This window comes from Engystomops pustulosus, chromosome 1 (genome assembly GCF_040894005.1).
Source record: "Engystomops pustulosus chromosome 1, aEngPut4.maternal, whole genome shotgun sequence".
Lineage (NCBI taxonomy): Eukaryota > Metazoa > Chordata > Amphibia > Anura > Leptodactylidae > Engystomops > Engystomops pustulosus.
Window position 1 is genome coordinate 237,131,202 of NC_092411.1, and position 15,257 is coordinate 237,146,458.

The 15,257-nt window shown below is 39.3% G+C and overlaps 1 protein-coding gene across 4 annotated transcripts in view; it reads left to right on the plus strand.

The window, feature by feature from the left end:
* TTC29 (tetratricopeptide repeat domain 29) overlaps window positions 1–15,257 on the plus strand; it is a 157,661-nt gene that overhangs the window by 51,713 nt on the left and 90,691 nt on the right. The gene's annotated exons all lie outside the window — the stretch shown is intronic.

The window sequence follows — 15,257 nt, forward strand, 5'->3', positions numbered from 1 at the left end:
AGTTCCCTCTTATACCTGCCACTTCAAGTGGTAGGTTTCCTTTAAAGGAATACTCCAGTCACAACTGATTCTTTGAATTATACCTTGTGCAGGGCCTGAAGGGAGGAGCAGGACTCTAGGGTTTAGAGGTACCTCCCTTCAGGTTCTGCACCTTCATTATTCAATGATTTCACTTTGACTGCAGTGTTCCTTTAAAGTAAGAAACAATCACTTTTATATATTGGTGTCACTGAAACATGGTGGAGTACATGAAGTGATCACTAGAGTAAAGAGACCTATGTTGCTCTCTCCAGCCCTTTTGCTTCCATGTTGAAGCCATCGTCTGTAAGTGCTGAGAATTTATATTTCCCTGTCTTTTGAAGCTATTGATATCTGTGATCTGTGTATGTGGCGATTCAGATAGTCAAGAAGTATTTTTTATTTGGTTAATTCTAAGGACTTGAATACTTTACTGAAATCACAGTAGCTCATTAGAGGTGTTTGCTATCCGTTATACAAGAAAACAGGGAATCAACCTCCCGTGAAAGCTTTTGTTGTCTAATCTGTAGCAAGGTAGTTAAAATCATATCAGTTTTCGGGAGACTCATACTTGACATCGTACTTCATATCTCCTTTAAAAAGGTTAATGCCTGTACAATCCCATCTGGCACTTTAGAATTGAAAGATCGCTCACTGGGAGAAATTGTAGAGTAATTAAGTCTTACTCGATAAACACCGCAATTCCTGGCAGAGATTTCAAGAAGACATCCATTTTCCAAATTGGAAGATTTCTAGGTTTCTTTTTAAGTGTGAAAAAAAAAAAATCACAAGTGCATATACAATAAACAACCGTAAATACTCAGAATTACAAAATATAGTGTATGGCACGGGTTTCCTCACCGTGCCCCCAGTTCCCCCCTGCAGGTTAACTCACCTTTCCCGGCTCCAGTGGTCCGGTGTGTGCATCCCCGCCTCATAGGGCACCCGCGCGCCGGCTCTCTAGGATTTAAAGGGCCAGTGCACCGATAATTGGCGCTGGCTATCCGCCTTCCCTAATAAATTCCCAGTCTCTTCCTGTGTCCTGTGCCGGATCTTTGTGCCTTTTGCCTTAGAGAAAGCTTTGTCTCATGTGCTGTTATTGTGATTTCCCGATGTGACCCGGGTTCTGTCCCTGACTACGCTCCTCTGCTGCCTGCCTTGATCTATTGTTACGTCCCCTCACTCTGATCCCTTGCTGCCCGTCCTGACCTCCTGCCTAAAGTCTTTGCACCTGTGGAACGACCTTTGCGGTGGGCTCTGGTGAAAACCAGGTGCCACTTAGATTCCGGTACCAGGTGTCGGCTTACGTCATCGTCCGCAGTGGTCCAGTGGGTCCACTACCCCTGGAGCATGACAGTGTAATTTATAATATGTGCATGCAATGCAAACTGTAGTTGGAAAGTTACACTGTTTGTGACCTCATGTTCCTCATTTGCTCCATTTCTTTTGTTTTATGCACACAATCGGTGAATGAGTTTATCTTACCTACATTTCCTAAACTAACCTAAACTTACCAAAAATGTCAGTCATCTAATGTGGATGGTGATGCTCAGACTTCTCAGAAATTATCAGGGTTTATTTTCTGTGTAACAAGAACTTCTTATTAATGGTATTTATTATTCCATGCCACATACTGGGGAACAAAAAAAAAATTCCAAGTGTGGTGAAATCGGTTTAAAAAACGCATTTGCACCATTTTTTGTGGGCTTGATTTTCCAGCTTTCACTGTATGGTCCAAATCATACATCTACTTTATTCTTTGGTTCAGTATACTAAATTTATTCATGTTTTATTGTGTTAATACATTTTAAATTAAAACCTTGTGTACAAATAAAAATAGTTTTGCCATCTTTTGACACTAATAACGTTTTCATACTTTGTTATACAGAACTGTGTAAGGTGTATTTTTTTGCGAAATGAGCTGACATTTTTTTTACTAACAAATTGAAGAATATACAACCTTTTTAGTTACTATATATATTTTGATAGACATTTGGGGAGGTGGTGATACCCAACATATTTATGATTTTACCTGTTTTTATAATTTTTTTATAAACTTTTATTTCTTTGCTTTTTTTTTTTTTTTTACTATTTTTCAGACTCCCTAGGGCAGTGATTTTCAACCTTTTTTGAGCCGCGGCACACTTTTTATACTTAAAAAATCCTGGGGCACACCACCAACCAAAATAGCACAAAATGACACTAAAACAGTCATATTATACATATAGTTAATAATATAGATTCTAAATTGTTTCGATAAACACAAAAGGGATATCCTGGCAGCAATGGTGGAAAGACGCACACACAGCTCTTCCTCAACAGTTCTCAGTTTCTCCCTGTTTTTAAGTATATGGTGCTGATTATTATGTGGCTCATATACTGCAAAATAACAGGGTACAATGAGAAGTACTATGGCCATGAGGCCAGAGTACAAGTGCCAGCTCATATACTCAGCAAATGAGCTGGTACTTGTAGTACTCCAGCCTCATGACTACAGTATTTCTCATTGTTATATGCAGTATACTGCTGGAGTACTAAAAGTGCCAGCTCCTATGCTGAGTATTCTGCCAACAGTTCATATACTCAGGCAAAAGCTCATATAGTCAGCATTATTGGTGGGCATTACCTTGGTGGTGGGCAAATGCGAGAGTCTCTTACATTGTAAGAAGCCGTGACCGTGCATTGCTGCGCATTGCCGGGAAACAAAACACAGGGGGCACCATAGTGTGGGGAACTTTCCCCGCGGCACACCCGACCATGTGTAGCGGCACACTAGTGTGCCACAGCACACTGGTTGAAAATCACTGCCCTAGGGTACATCGACCCTAGGTTGTCTGAATGATCCTACCATATACTACCATATTACAGTATGGCAGTATATGTGGATTTATCACATAGGAGCTTATTTACTAAGGGTCCGCAGTCGCACTTTCATCGAATTTTCCACGGTTTAGGGTTTTGCACGGCTGTAACAAGATATTTAACGGTGGATTGTGTCGCACGCGATCAGATTTTGGTGCAGCTGCTCTGGGTCTCGTGTGACAGAAATCGGGGGGGGGGGGGCGGGCTGTCGGACGATCCAGCTGATTCAATCTAACCGCAGGATTTAACTTTCAAAATGTGTCGCAAGATCAAGCACTTACATGCAACAGGAAGAAGGAGGTGAAGTCCGGCGGACCTGAGCGGGAAAGTGACACAGGATATCGGGCGCACAATCTTAGTGAATCACGGCAGAGTGCATTCTCATCAGAGAATGCACTTTTTATGAATTCCTCTGGACAGGTAAATAAATGTGCCCCTTATTCTATTACAATGTGCAATTCGTAACAGATCCGCAGAAACAAGATAGCCTCTGGCTTTATAAGGACCTGAGGCAGTCATGGTGGCAGGTCCATTATCTCTGTGAAACCGCCCTTTGCTTACACAAAAAATTCTACCAGTTTTAACTGCTGGAGGGGCGGCTACTTCCTGCTCACTCTGGAAGGAAGTCATTTGATTCTCTCTGTGTGTAGCTAGCAGGAGAGCATTGCTTTTGCATTTCTGTGGATGCAGAAGTCTCCTGCCAAAAATAATGAGGTAGTAGGTTCTCCCTGTTCCCTATCAGTCCCTCCATCCCAGACTCTGTTTCTGCAAAACTTTATCTGTCTTAGGAAACACTGATTTCAGTGCAGCAACCCTTCTCCCCTGCCTCTGTTCTCCAGACACTATCTTCACAGCATGGAAACTGGTAACCCTTTCTGCTCACACAGCACACACTATACACTTCATGTAACTTTTTTGCTTTTCTCACTTTTTTTTGAGTTTTACTATTTACTCCATGCTCCTCCATGTCAAGAAATCTGCCAGGCTAGTTACTTTATATAATTACTGTATAATGACTCTGCTCAGGACAAAGACAGTAAGTTTTTGCCTACTTTTCTGCTCCTGAGGAAGATTACTGCATAATGGTGGAAGGGTTACTATATTGATTCTCCGCTATCCACTTTGCAAATTAGCTGATGTTCCTCCTGGGTGTCACGGATATTTTGGACTAATATAAAACTGACTGCAGTTGTCCTTTATTCCATGTAATATCTAACATCTTCAGTTTGAAGACACCCCCCCCCCAACCATAAAATAATTTTTACAAGTAACCATCCTGTGACGTTCCTCTCTGCTCTCAGTGACAGAAATACGGCAGCTGTCCTCCAACTCTCTCTGCTATCTGCTATATTACAGCCTTTGGATGGCCTAGGGAAGTTTTATACAAGATTTATAGAGAAGCCAAGGGACAAGTCATCAGTGTTTAAGTTGTAATATTAATTTTGTAATTTATTATATAATCATTTATTTTACAGCAACGAGAACATTGTGTACAATGAAACATTAACCTAAAGTACTAGAAGAAAGAAACCTATAACAAATAGTGTTTTGGCCTGGAACCCCAAAATGCTGACTTTACCAATTCAAGAAAACAGGATACATTGCCAAATATTAAACATTTCTAAATGCATTTTATTAATAGGAAAACAGCAGTAAAAGCCTATTCCTTAAATTAGAATTACATACACATCACCTTAGTGTGATGTGCTGTAGCCCTACTCTTCCCCTCCTCTTGAAATTTCAAAACATTTAGGAGAAAAAAGAAGTAAGAACTAGGGGTGGGCTGTGTCGTGTCATAATAATTTAAAAAATTCTAAAGAAATATGCACCGTCGCTGTCACATCTGCACCTGCTGTCTCCTCTAACCGTGCTGGTAGGATTAGGAGACACTGAGTTTTTCATCATCCTGCAGTTTGAACTAGGTTCTATGGCTGTCTGACCTGGTGTCTACCACTCCCCTCATTGATTCTGTCCTTGCAAGAGTTAACACTGTGGATCTGTAATTGCTTACTCCTACCACCTGTGGCAGAGCTAAGTTTCCCTATAAATGTCCAGTTTAGCTTTGACTCCTTGCTGGTCAAACTGCTATCTTGCTGTGTTTCTAGCTTCTCTTGCATTCTCTAGTTCTGGTTTATAATCTCTTGCCTGTGTCTCGACTTCTCTATTTGGATTGTGATTTGGTTATTGTTATTCCCCGCTGTTGCCGACTCGGATTGTATACCTCGTCTTATTGTGTTTATTTGTCTGTCTGTATAGTTACGTGTTCACACCTTACCCAGGAAGGGAACGCCGCCCAGTTATTGGCCTCTTTTTAGGGGGGACCTAATAAGCAGGTAGGGACAGATTGGGGGTCTCAGTGTCAGGGCTCACTGTCCTTGTTTGTGTCCTACCATTACAGCCGCGTTTATATTCGCCACATTTTGCACTGAAAATTTTACCACTCGCTTTACAAAATACACTTATTAACCACAATATCTAGTAACCATTGTTTGCTGCTGTGGCAATTAGAAGCTGAGCCGTGATTGTTTGCTATTTAGCCACAGGTCATTAATATGAGCTCTGAGCTTTGATTGGTTACTATAGGCAATGACGATAAGACAGCTCATGTGTGATGTAATATGGATAGGGATACAGAGATGTCTGAGGTAAAACGGTTCCAGTTGCTCACGGAAATCAATCAGAGATCAGCTGTAATTTTATAAACAGCTGTAGGAAATGAAACTTGACCTCTGATTGTTTGCCACTAGAACAGTTCTGCTCTCAAACACTTCTGATAAATCTCCCCACAAACAAAGTGACAGTCAGAGACAAAGAGACAAACAGTCAGGGACAGACAGTTGGAGACAGACACACAGAAAACTGGAGTCAGAGACAGAGATACACAGAGACGGAGACACACAGAGACAGCTCAGTTTGCAGGAATCTATGAGCTGCAAACTGCTTTTGTTCTAGGGAATAGGTCAGCCACCCAGCAACAGCTAATGGGTGCCAGCGGCTACCGCCCATTAATTCTGTGCACTGAAAGGGACTTATTTACAAAACTTATTTACAAAACTGTCCTGAGACAGAATAGAGCCTTACTGGTCAGGCCTGACTCAGGATATTTTTGTAAATAAGTTGAAAGAACAATAACAATCAACTGGAAATAAGACAAAGTCCAATTTCAGAATAGATGAAGGCTTCGTGTTCTGTTCTCACAAAGCTATTTCTTATCTTCTGTCGCATCTTGTTGCATGAACCATTTCTGAGCCCTCAATCCTATTGGAATAGAATTGTATTTGTTTTAGTTTCCTAAAACACACTACTAGGGTACATTAAACTTCTATAGGGTTGGGAGGTGGGAGCTGTTGATTGGTGTCTGACTTATTCCCTAGAATTAATGCAGATTGCAATTTATAGATTCCTTCCAACTGAGCTTTGTTCTTCGGGAGGCAGCCACCCAGCATGAGTTAATAGGTAGATTAGCACACACCTGGTAGTGTCAAGTCTTTCCTGTTCTGTAGGTCTCCAATAATATTTTACAAAAGTACGTTTGGAAGACCATCTGGCTGCTGTTAGTATGGTGTCCAACGGTACTTTCTTTGCTATTGCCTTAGTTGCAGCTGCCCCTCTGCTGAATGTGCCCTGAAGATGTTAGTATCTATACCGGCCTTGCTCATTGCTTCAAGAACCTAACTCCTAATGGTGTTTGGAGATGCTCTCCTAATCAGAGTTCTAGATGTGATAAACAGTTCTGTAATTTCTCTTCTTAAAGGCTGTGTTAATTCTAGATACTTTCTCATTGCAAGGACTATGCATGAGCCCGGATCCTCAATTAAGTCAAGTTCTACCAGACTTTGGTCTATGTGTGCGGTTTTCAACCGGTGTCAACCATGGTTCATTAATATGGATCAGTGTTAATTCCATCGTTCTTTCTGCCAAAGCTAGTGCCATTAGAAAAGCCAATTTAATACCTGATTGACTGACGCACTGTGCCTCCGGGTCCAAAGAACTTAAATATTTGAGTAACATTTCTATATCCCACATAGATGTATATTTCGGGACAATTGTTGTGGATGCTATAGCTCCTCTTCACGCCGAGGCCTTTTTCGTTTTTGCGTTTCCATACACCCGCAGCCGACTTGTGGCTTAATAGTACATCACATGTCAGTAAGTGGTTAATCTCAAATATAATTTGTTTTCAGTAAGGTTTGGCATTTTAATATTAAGTGCAGAACCTATTGTTTTAAGTGTATTGGATGCAATACCAGATCTATGTTTCACTGCCATGATTTCTAATGTGTTCCATATATCGACTGATTCTTGTACCCCTGCTTCGTTCTGCCATGTCTGAAACTCCTGTATTATAGATCTGTATCTAGAATGGGTTTTTGGTCTCAATGACCAATTTAGCAGTTCATTAGTATGTTCTCTGGGTTAGCTCTGGGTATCTAAACAACTTATCAATGCCGCAATCCACATTAATTGCGGAAGTTGTTGTAACAAGTCCAATGGACCCTGCATGCATTGCTGACATTGTTGACAGAGACAATTTCTGGACATCTGCAATCTCGTTTGATTGACCTGGAACCTATTGAGCTCTTAGGCCTCTGTTCTGCTCTACCGCCCAATTCCACATAACTGCTTGGAATGTGTTCCCCCCCTCACATACGCTATTGCTATTGTATTGTTGTGAAACCTTTTTTCCTCATCTGAACAAACTCCCTTTTATGGCGCCTTTTACTGAAAAGGCTCCAAAACCTGTGATGGAGGCGTCTTATGTTCCTTCCATCTCGGTAAATCTTTCTGGGTAAGTGAGTCTCCTCCTAACGTTCCATCCTATCCCCCTCCTTAACTGGGAACGCAACAACATTTGTGATTCTCAGAGCTAGCTTGAACCCAGGTTGCATTGCTATAAATCTTCTGATTAAGCTCGCTATTTTCCTCAGTGTGATGTTTGGTTTTTGGCAAAACTGTCTTGCTAGCCTTTTAATCTCCGCCCATTTCTCTCCGAGCACGGTTAGGTGGAATAAGTTTGTATCTATGTGAAACCCTAAAATTATTAGGGACTAATAGAATGTTCTCTAATTTTGAAAAAGTGTGTGTGTGTGTATAAATATGTGTGTGTGTGTATATATATATATATATATATATATATATACTGGACAGGTCATATGAGATTTCGGTATACTGTTCTTGAAAAGTCCTAGTTACTCCTTAAACCCCTAGGACACAATTTGTATTTATTCTTACAAGAGTGTTAAAATAAAATTGAGCTTTTCCTTTTTTGTGACATTGTCAGAGTGGGTCATCCTTTGTCAAAAGACATTGTGTTGCAGTGGTTAGCTTTGCAGTCATTGTTATTCATAGGCAGGATTGTCACTTGGAGGTCACATGAGTTCATTCAATCAAAGCTTAGCCTGTAACAATAATCAGCCTTGGGTCACTTTCCCCTCAGGAGACCTCTCTGGGTCCAGGACCTTGAGTCTTTTGCATAATATCATAGCTTCTCATATGTGCTACATGTGATATTTCCTGTTGTTAAAATACTTCTTGCTTTTCATTTATAATGCTTTCTTTTAAGGCTTATTTTGCATTACTATCAAGTTATTATAACCTATAAATTCTCATAGGGTACACAAAGCAGTAGCTACAATGTGATTTCTCTATTCACAAAAAAAGTGAACCTGGAAATGGTAGAAATATCACAGAACACTTCAGAAGGCCAAGTATAACTTATGTAGAGAAATTTATATGTAGGAGTCCAGGGAGCTCCTTTGGTTTAATAAACTAAAGTAAAGCAACAAAGTATCAAAATTCAATTAATGCATCAAGTAATCTTGGAACATAACAGAAAAAAAAGAATATATGGTGGCAGTGTGTGATTTTCTTTAGATTTTTTTGACTTTTCACTCTAATTCTGGTCGATTCAAAAATAAAACTGTTATGCATGCTGAAATTCCAAAAGAGCCATTATATAGTTTGCAGGACTTTTAACAGGAATGATTAATTAACAGAACTATTGTTTTTATTTTTGCTTTTAAAAACATAACTTACCTGAAGACCTAAAGCCTAACTAAAGCTTTTAAACTGTTTTCAGATTTTTTTCCAAAATGAATAGTAATGTATGTGAAGCATTCAGTGGTCATGTCCACTTCAGACAGATAATGATTAACTCTTTACATACCAAGAGAGCATGTCCCTTGATGATTCAGCTTACTGAGGAAGGGTTTAGTCAAATTATCAGGCTACTTTATCTCTCTGCTATCAATGGATACAGGACAGAAAGCTGATTTACACAAACAGCTTAAATATGGAACAAAAGGCAGATGAAAAAGAATGAGACAAACATTTTTTATTGAAGTATATGATAAAGTTTATTAGTATCATCTGCACTATTGATTTATACGATTTTGTTGAAAAAATTTTTATGCTTTAAACAACAAGAAAGTATACAAAGGGTGCCAGACACAACTTGTAAGTCATAATCTGTGGCAACATGATGAGTTTTACTGCTGATAATCGTACCATGTAAACTTATTGTTTTTCTATTTACCATAAACACAGCAAATATAGTCATAAAAGCATACCTCGACTTTTAAATAATAAGTAGTCTAGTTGTTTCCATAGTTGCTGTTAGTGCATTTTAGCAGATTTCAGTTTTATGTTCTAATTAGATGGGGAGACTCTCAGAGCAGAGGAGGGCCATTTCACAATTTTTGGATCCAATATTGAAAGGTATGATATAGGTCCACATTTCAAAGATAACGTTACATTTTATTTCACAATTTGATTTTCACAACATCATTTGCACCCCATAAACTATTAGCAAGTTAAAGTGTTTACCCATTTTTGTTTAGTTATGTGCCAAAGTGAAAAACCGCAGTTAAATACATTCCGGTTTAAAACATCCACTGTTTTCACTCACAGTAGGTCTTAATAGGTCACATAATGTTCCATATTTTCACTCCGTCTTTCCTAGGGAGTGCTGCAGCAATGAAACAGCCCATAAATCAACTTCTCTTTGCAACAAGCCCACAGATATTATCATCCACCCCCATTCCATGGATTGCTCCCAGAAAGGAAATACTGTGGCAGTAAGACTGCTTATATCATGCCCAAATGTGGCTCTAAGAAGTAGAAAAGAATTGCTTCCAACCACAAACCTAGCACAGCATCTTTGCAGTTCTGATTAAATAGTTTTACCTACAATTTCTTTGTTCTGAAAATTCAACAGATTCATTGTAATGCCATGTATAATCATTCATCATGTACTTCCCATTTTTTCATCTAGAGACTCTTGTTTTGCAGAATTACATTTGCCAACGGGTATATTCACATTGGCATCTCTGTCCTTATCTGACATCTGCTCCATCTAGCTTAAAGCAGTGCTCATTAGCCCGGATACTTAACAGATTATCTGTTTAGTTTCTTTTCATGAAGAAGCTATGACAGAAGAAAAGTGTATGCCACTGATGTGTTCATCTTCAGGTGGCCAAGGATGACTAGAGAAGCTAGAGAAGGTCACAGAGAAGTCCTTGATCTTGTTGTGCACATATATAGTTATTGAATAGATAGTTATTCTTTGTAAGCGTTTCTTTTATGTTGCTGAAGAATAAAACTATTTTTTTTAACTAAGACACAAAGAACAAATTTGTGGTATTATGATTTTCTCCTGACATGAAGTATGGCAGGGAATCAGAGAAAGTAGGAAGATGTCACAGCATATAACTTGGATACTGCACCTCTGGTCAGTCTTAAATAAAAAGCGTAATGAAGCTAGAGATGATCGCATTTAGTGACCTAACATCTAGCCTGATTCCTTGTGCCAAGAATCTAGAGCAAACAATCAATGTTTACAGCTTCATTTAATGGACAAATTGGAGCCCTGTTGCTCTCCCTGCAGATGTCTCATGACTTTCATGTCTTCTTAAAAGCTGCCATGAGCGCTTTGAGATCAGGATTTTACCCAATAGGACACATCTTGTTTTTTGCGCACAGCTGTATACTTCAGTCACCCTTGCTATAAGCTGTGAAGCTCTGAAAACCCTTTGTGAAATCTTGGGTAAAGTTTGCAGGCATCAGCATGAAGTTTAGGGCATAGTTCGTATTATATGTTCTGCATTGGCTTATGTTTCCTTGGATACTTTTCAATTGTATTCAAACACCTTGTAGATCAGCCATTACTGGTTGGAAAGCATCTAAACCAACCAGGTACAACCCACGGTACTGTGGGTACGGAAAGTATTCAGACGCCTTTCAATTTTTCACTCTTTGTTTCATTGCAGCCAATTGATAAGATCAAAAAACTTCTCTGCACCCCATCATGACAGAAAAAAACTGAAATGTAGATACTTTTGCTAATTTAATAAACAAAAACTTGCCAAACTTGGGGGGGGGGTTACTTCGGACATAGCGTGCTATTTAAACTGCACTGAGGTACCAGGCTCATTGATCCACTGGTCATTCAGGCTTTTCACATGGGTTCTTCATATTCATCCCACAGCCTGTTCTATCCCCTGGCTTAATTAAACTCCTCCATTTCTCACTAAAAGAAAGTAAGGATAACAATTGTTTTTACTGAACACAGTTAATTCCTGGTTCTTCACCTTTACAAGTATATGGAGGTCTTGTTTGATTTATATTTTCTGATTGTCTTCAATAGGGTGTCTCTGCAAAACCATATATCCCCCGATGAGCCCAAGAAGGGTGAAACAGGCCCTTTCTGAATTTGAGTGCTTAACCCTATAACTGACACTGCCTCTATATGTTTTACTGGAACCATACCTGCTTAATGGGTCATTACAGGCGGTCCCCTACTTAAGAACACTCGACTTACATACGACCCATAGTTACAAACGGACCTCTGGATATTGGTAATTTATTGTACTTTAGTCCTAGGCTACAATAATCAGCTATTACAGTTATCACAGGTGTCTGTAATGAAGCTTTAGTGTTAATATTGATTCTTATGACAACCCAACATTTTTAAAATCCAATTGTCACAGAGACCAAAAAAGTTCTGTCTGGGATTACAATGATAAAATATACAGTTCCGACATACATACAAACTCAACTTAAGAACAAACCTACAGACCCTATCTTGTATGTAACCCGGGGACTGCCTGTGAGTTACTGGCAGGTAGAGGTTCCGGTCGGGCTGTGGTCATCTAGGACCACAGCTCCGAAGTTAGGCAAACAGGGCGTTATAGGGAGAGTGACTTGGTCATCTAGACCCCTGCCCACACTGACAATTTCTATCACCCGTTTATCTTTTCTTATTTAACTGTATACTCAACACGGATGTAGTCCTACTTCACCTATACTGGACTGTCACATTGACATTTACCCTCTATGATGGCATGAACTAATAACTATGGGTCTGTTTACATGTCTTTTTTTTTCACTGATGTGCAGAAAGATTGCAGCATGAACTATTTTTTTCTCAAATGCAGATCACCAACCTCCAAAGATCTGCATAAAAAGATACGGGTGACATACATATGCAGTCCATTTTTTCTCAAATGTTGCTACGCAACCAGTTGGGCTGGCTGGGCAAAAAACACATTACAAAACCAAAATGGATGCAGATACAATACGGACTGAACACGGATATAACATGTCTGCGTTTTTTGCGGATACGTATCAGACACGCCTGACTGAACAAGCCCTAAAACCAGAAGGTGATCCACAGAGGAGCCACATATGACTCTTCAATACGGTCACATAACCTTGTAAAGGCAAGTTCTGTTAGCAATAAAATTCTATAACCAGGGGCATGAAAATAAGCACAGCAGCTACTTGCTGTTGGATAAATGGCATGCAAAATTACACGTTCCCTAAGGAATGTAAGTTATTGAAGTTATTGAGTTCCTCTATGTAGGAAGGTCCAGTGTTGTACCAATAATGATCAAACTAATAAGTAATACATTTAATGAATATTTTTACTCCACATTTATTGTTTGACTTATCGCACATTATTGCACCTCTCCCAATTAAATATTGCACTCCTTGTTATTCATGTTATTTATTATTTCATATGCACTTTTAGCTTTAAAAATAAAAATCATTTTTAAACGTCTTCTACTAATACCGGCAGGACATTTTTTCACAAATGGATTAGTCAAAACATACAATCATAGGTACTAGATACAACACATCCAAAATTATTTAGTATGTTACAGACAATATTTTCAGCTATAAAAGTAACATATGCACAGTGGAAACTTAAATATGTTCTTGGGACATGCCTGTAATTGAAGTCACTCATAAACGCAGCAGATCTGTTCCACACCCCAAATATATTTAGCCATATGTAGTACAACGACCAGCCCCTTTATTTCTTATACATCTTCAATATTGTCTTATACAGTTTTGTGAGAGCCAAAGGTACAGTACAGTTCAGGGTGGGGAGGGCTCATGTGACGCTTGTAATCCAAGTTACAATTTTTGTAAAATGCAATCTTGTCTTCAAAAACACTAGTGTGTGTGTGTGTATCATATACAGGGAGTCCCTGGGTTACGTCCAAGATAGGTTCTGTAGGTTTGTTCTTAAGTTGAATTTGTATGTGAGTTGGAACTGTATATTTTATAATTATAACCCCAGCCACTATTTTTTTGGTCTCTGTGACAATTGTGTTTTAAAAATGTTGTATTGTCAAAAGAACCAGGATTAACACTAAAGCTTCATTGCAGACACCAGTGATAACTGCTATAGCTGATCATTGTAGCCTAAGGCTAATGTACAGTAAATTCCCAACATCCAGAGGTCCATTTGTAACTAGGGGTCGTCTGTAAGTCGGGTGTTCTTAAGTAGGGCACCACCTGTTTGTGTATATATACAAATAGTACTTGCATAAATACCCATATGTTTGATATGTAAACATTATTGTTTCAACTATAAAACATTTACACCAATAAACTATTTTAGCTTAGCTCCAATTTAAGTGTATTGGAACTGAAACATTCCACTGATCACATATTGAGGTCTATCCTGAGAATTGATTATCATTACCAAAGGTCCCTGGCGGACCATGAATTATTTCCATTAAAAAGAATAAGACTAATAATAGTCCATCATTTGCCAATTCTGAAGAGGTTTTCTTTACACTTGTCACCTGATCACAGGGTCGATCAGAGTGTGGGGGTGCCAATGGAGAATGAGGCTCCTCATTCTATAAACACTTCAAATGCTCCTGTTTGTATTGACAGCGGCATCTAAATGGTGAAACAGCTATGATCACTGTAGGTGAAGGAACCTTGCTGCCAGTCAGTGCTCCTGTGGTTATCACGCAATTAAAGCTTATGTACCCGCAGATCAGGTTTAGTGCCCAGCTTTAGAAAGTTGGAATTTGGATGTACAGTTACATCCTCAAATACAAAGGAGTTAAATGTGAAATGGTTTATAACGGTTTATAACGAACAAGTCTTAAAAGAGAAAATTTCAGTTGTTATTCACTGCGGTGCATATGAAAAAGTATTCCGCAAATCTACAAAATCTTAAAGAGAACCCGTCATGCAAAATAACCCCCCTAAACTAAATATATTTTCATAAACTGCCATTAGAGAGCATTGCCTCTATCCCTTCATTGTCCCTCTACATGCCTGTAAACCTAAGCAATGAGGTCCTAAAGCTGTATGCAAATGACCTGTGAAATGTCCAATGAAGCATTAGCATATTCAAGCTGTCCACTCTATTCATGAGTGGGAGGCACAGCCACACCCCCAGTGCTTGACTGACAGCCTGTATAATGATGTGAGGCTGTATAATGATGTGCTTCCTGGTGCTGGTGGCCACACCCCCTGCAGCCTGTGTGTGTGTGTATAGGAGAGATATAACAGCTCCAGGCAGCCATGTTACAGCAGAACATGTCAGATTCATGTGTAGCTGATGTCTGTGTCTCTGTATATTAGGAGGATGCAGCATGTCAGCAGATGCAGCACACACACACTAGCAATGCTTTACTATACAGTACACACAGACATGAGCAGGGGGAGGAGAGGGGAGGGGTAACGGGTGACATCACTGCCTCTGACCATGTGACCAGCCTCATTTACATGATAAAGAATAGATGATTTTATAATGATTAATGTATGAAATAACTAGATAAAGGCTGGGATGGGATCCTTGTGAGCTGCTCCAACAGGTAGAGGTGACAGGACAAGTGACACAGACCTGATGACAGGTGTCCTTTAAATCACTATTTAACTAGCTGGTAAAAATGATTTTCTATGGCTCTACTTCTACCAATCTAAATTTTTCTTCAGATCAGTTCACCCACCTATTGAAATGGACTAGTTGCCCAGGGACTTAAGCATTTTAAACTGGGTTGTTGGGAATCATATCATCAGAAACTGGTTTTACTAAATGCTTCTTTTTATGTCTTGTAATCACTACT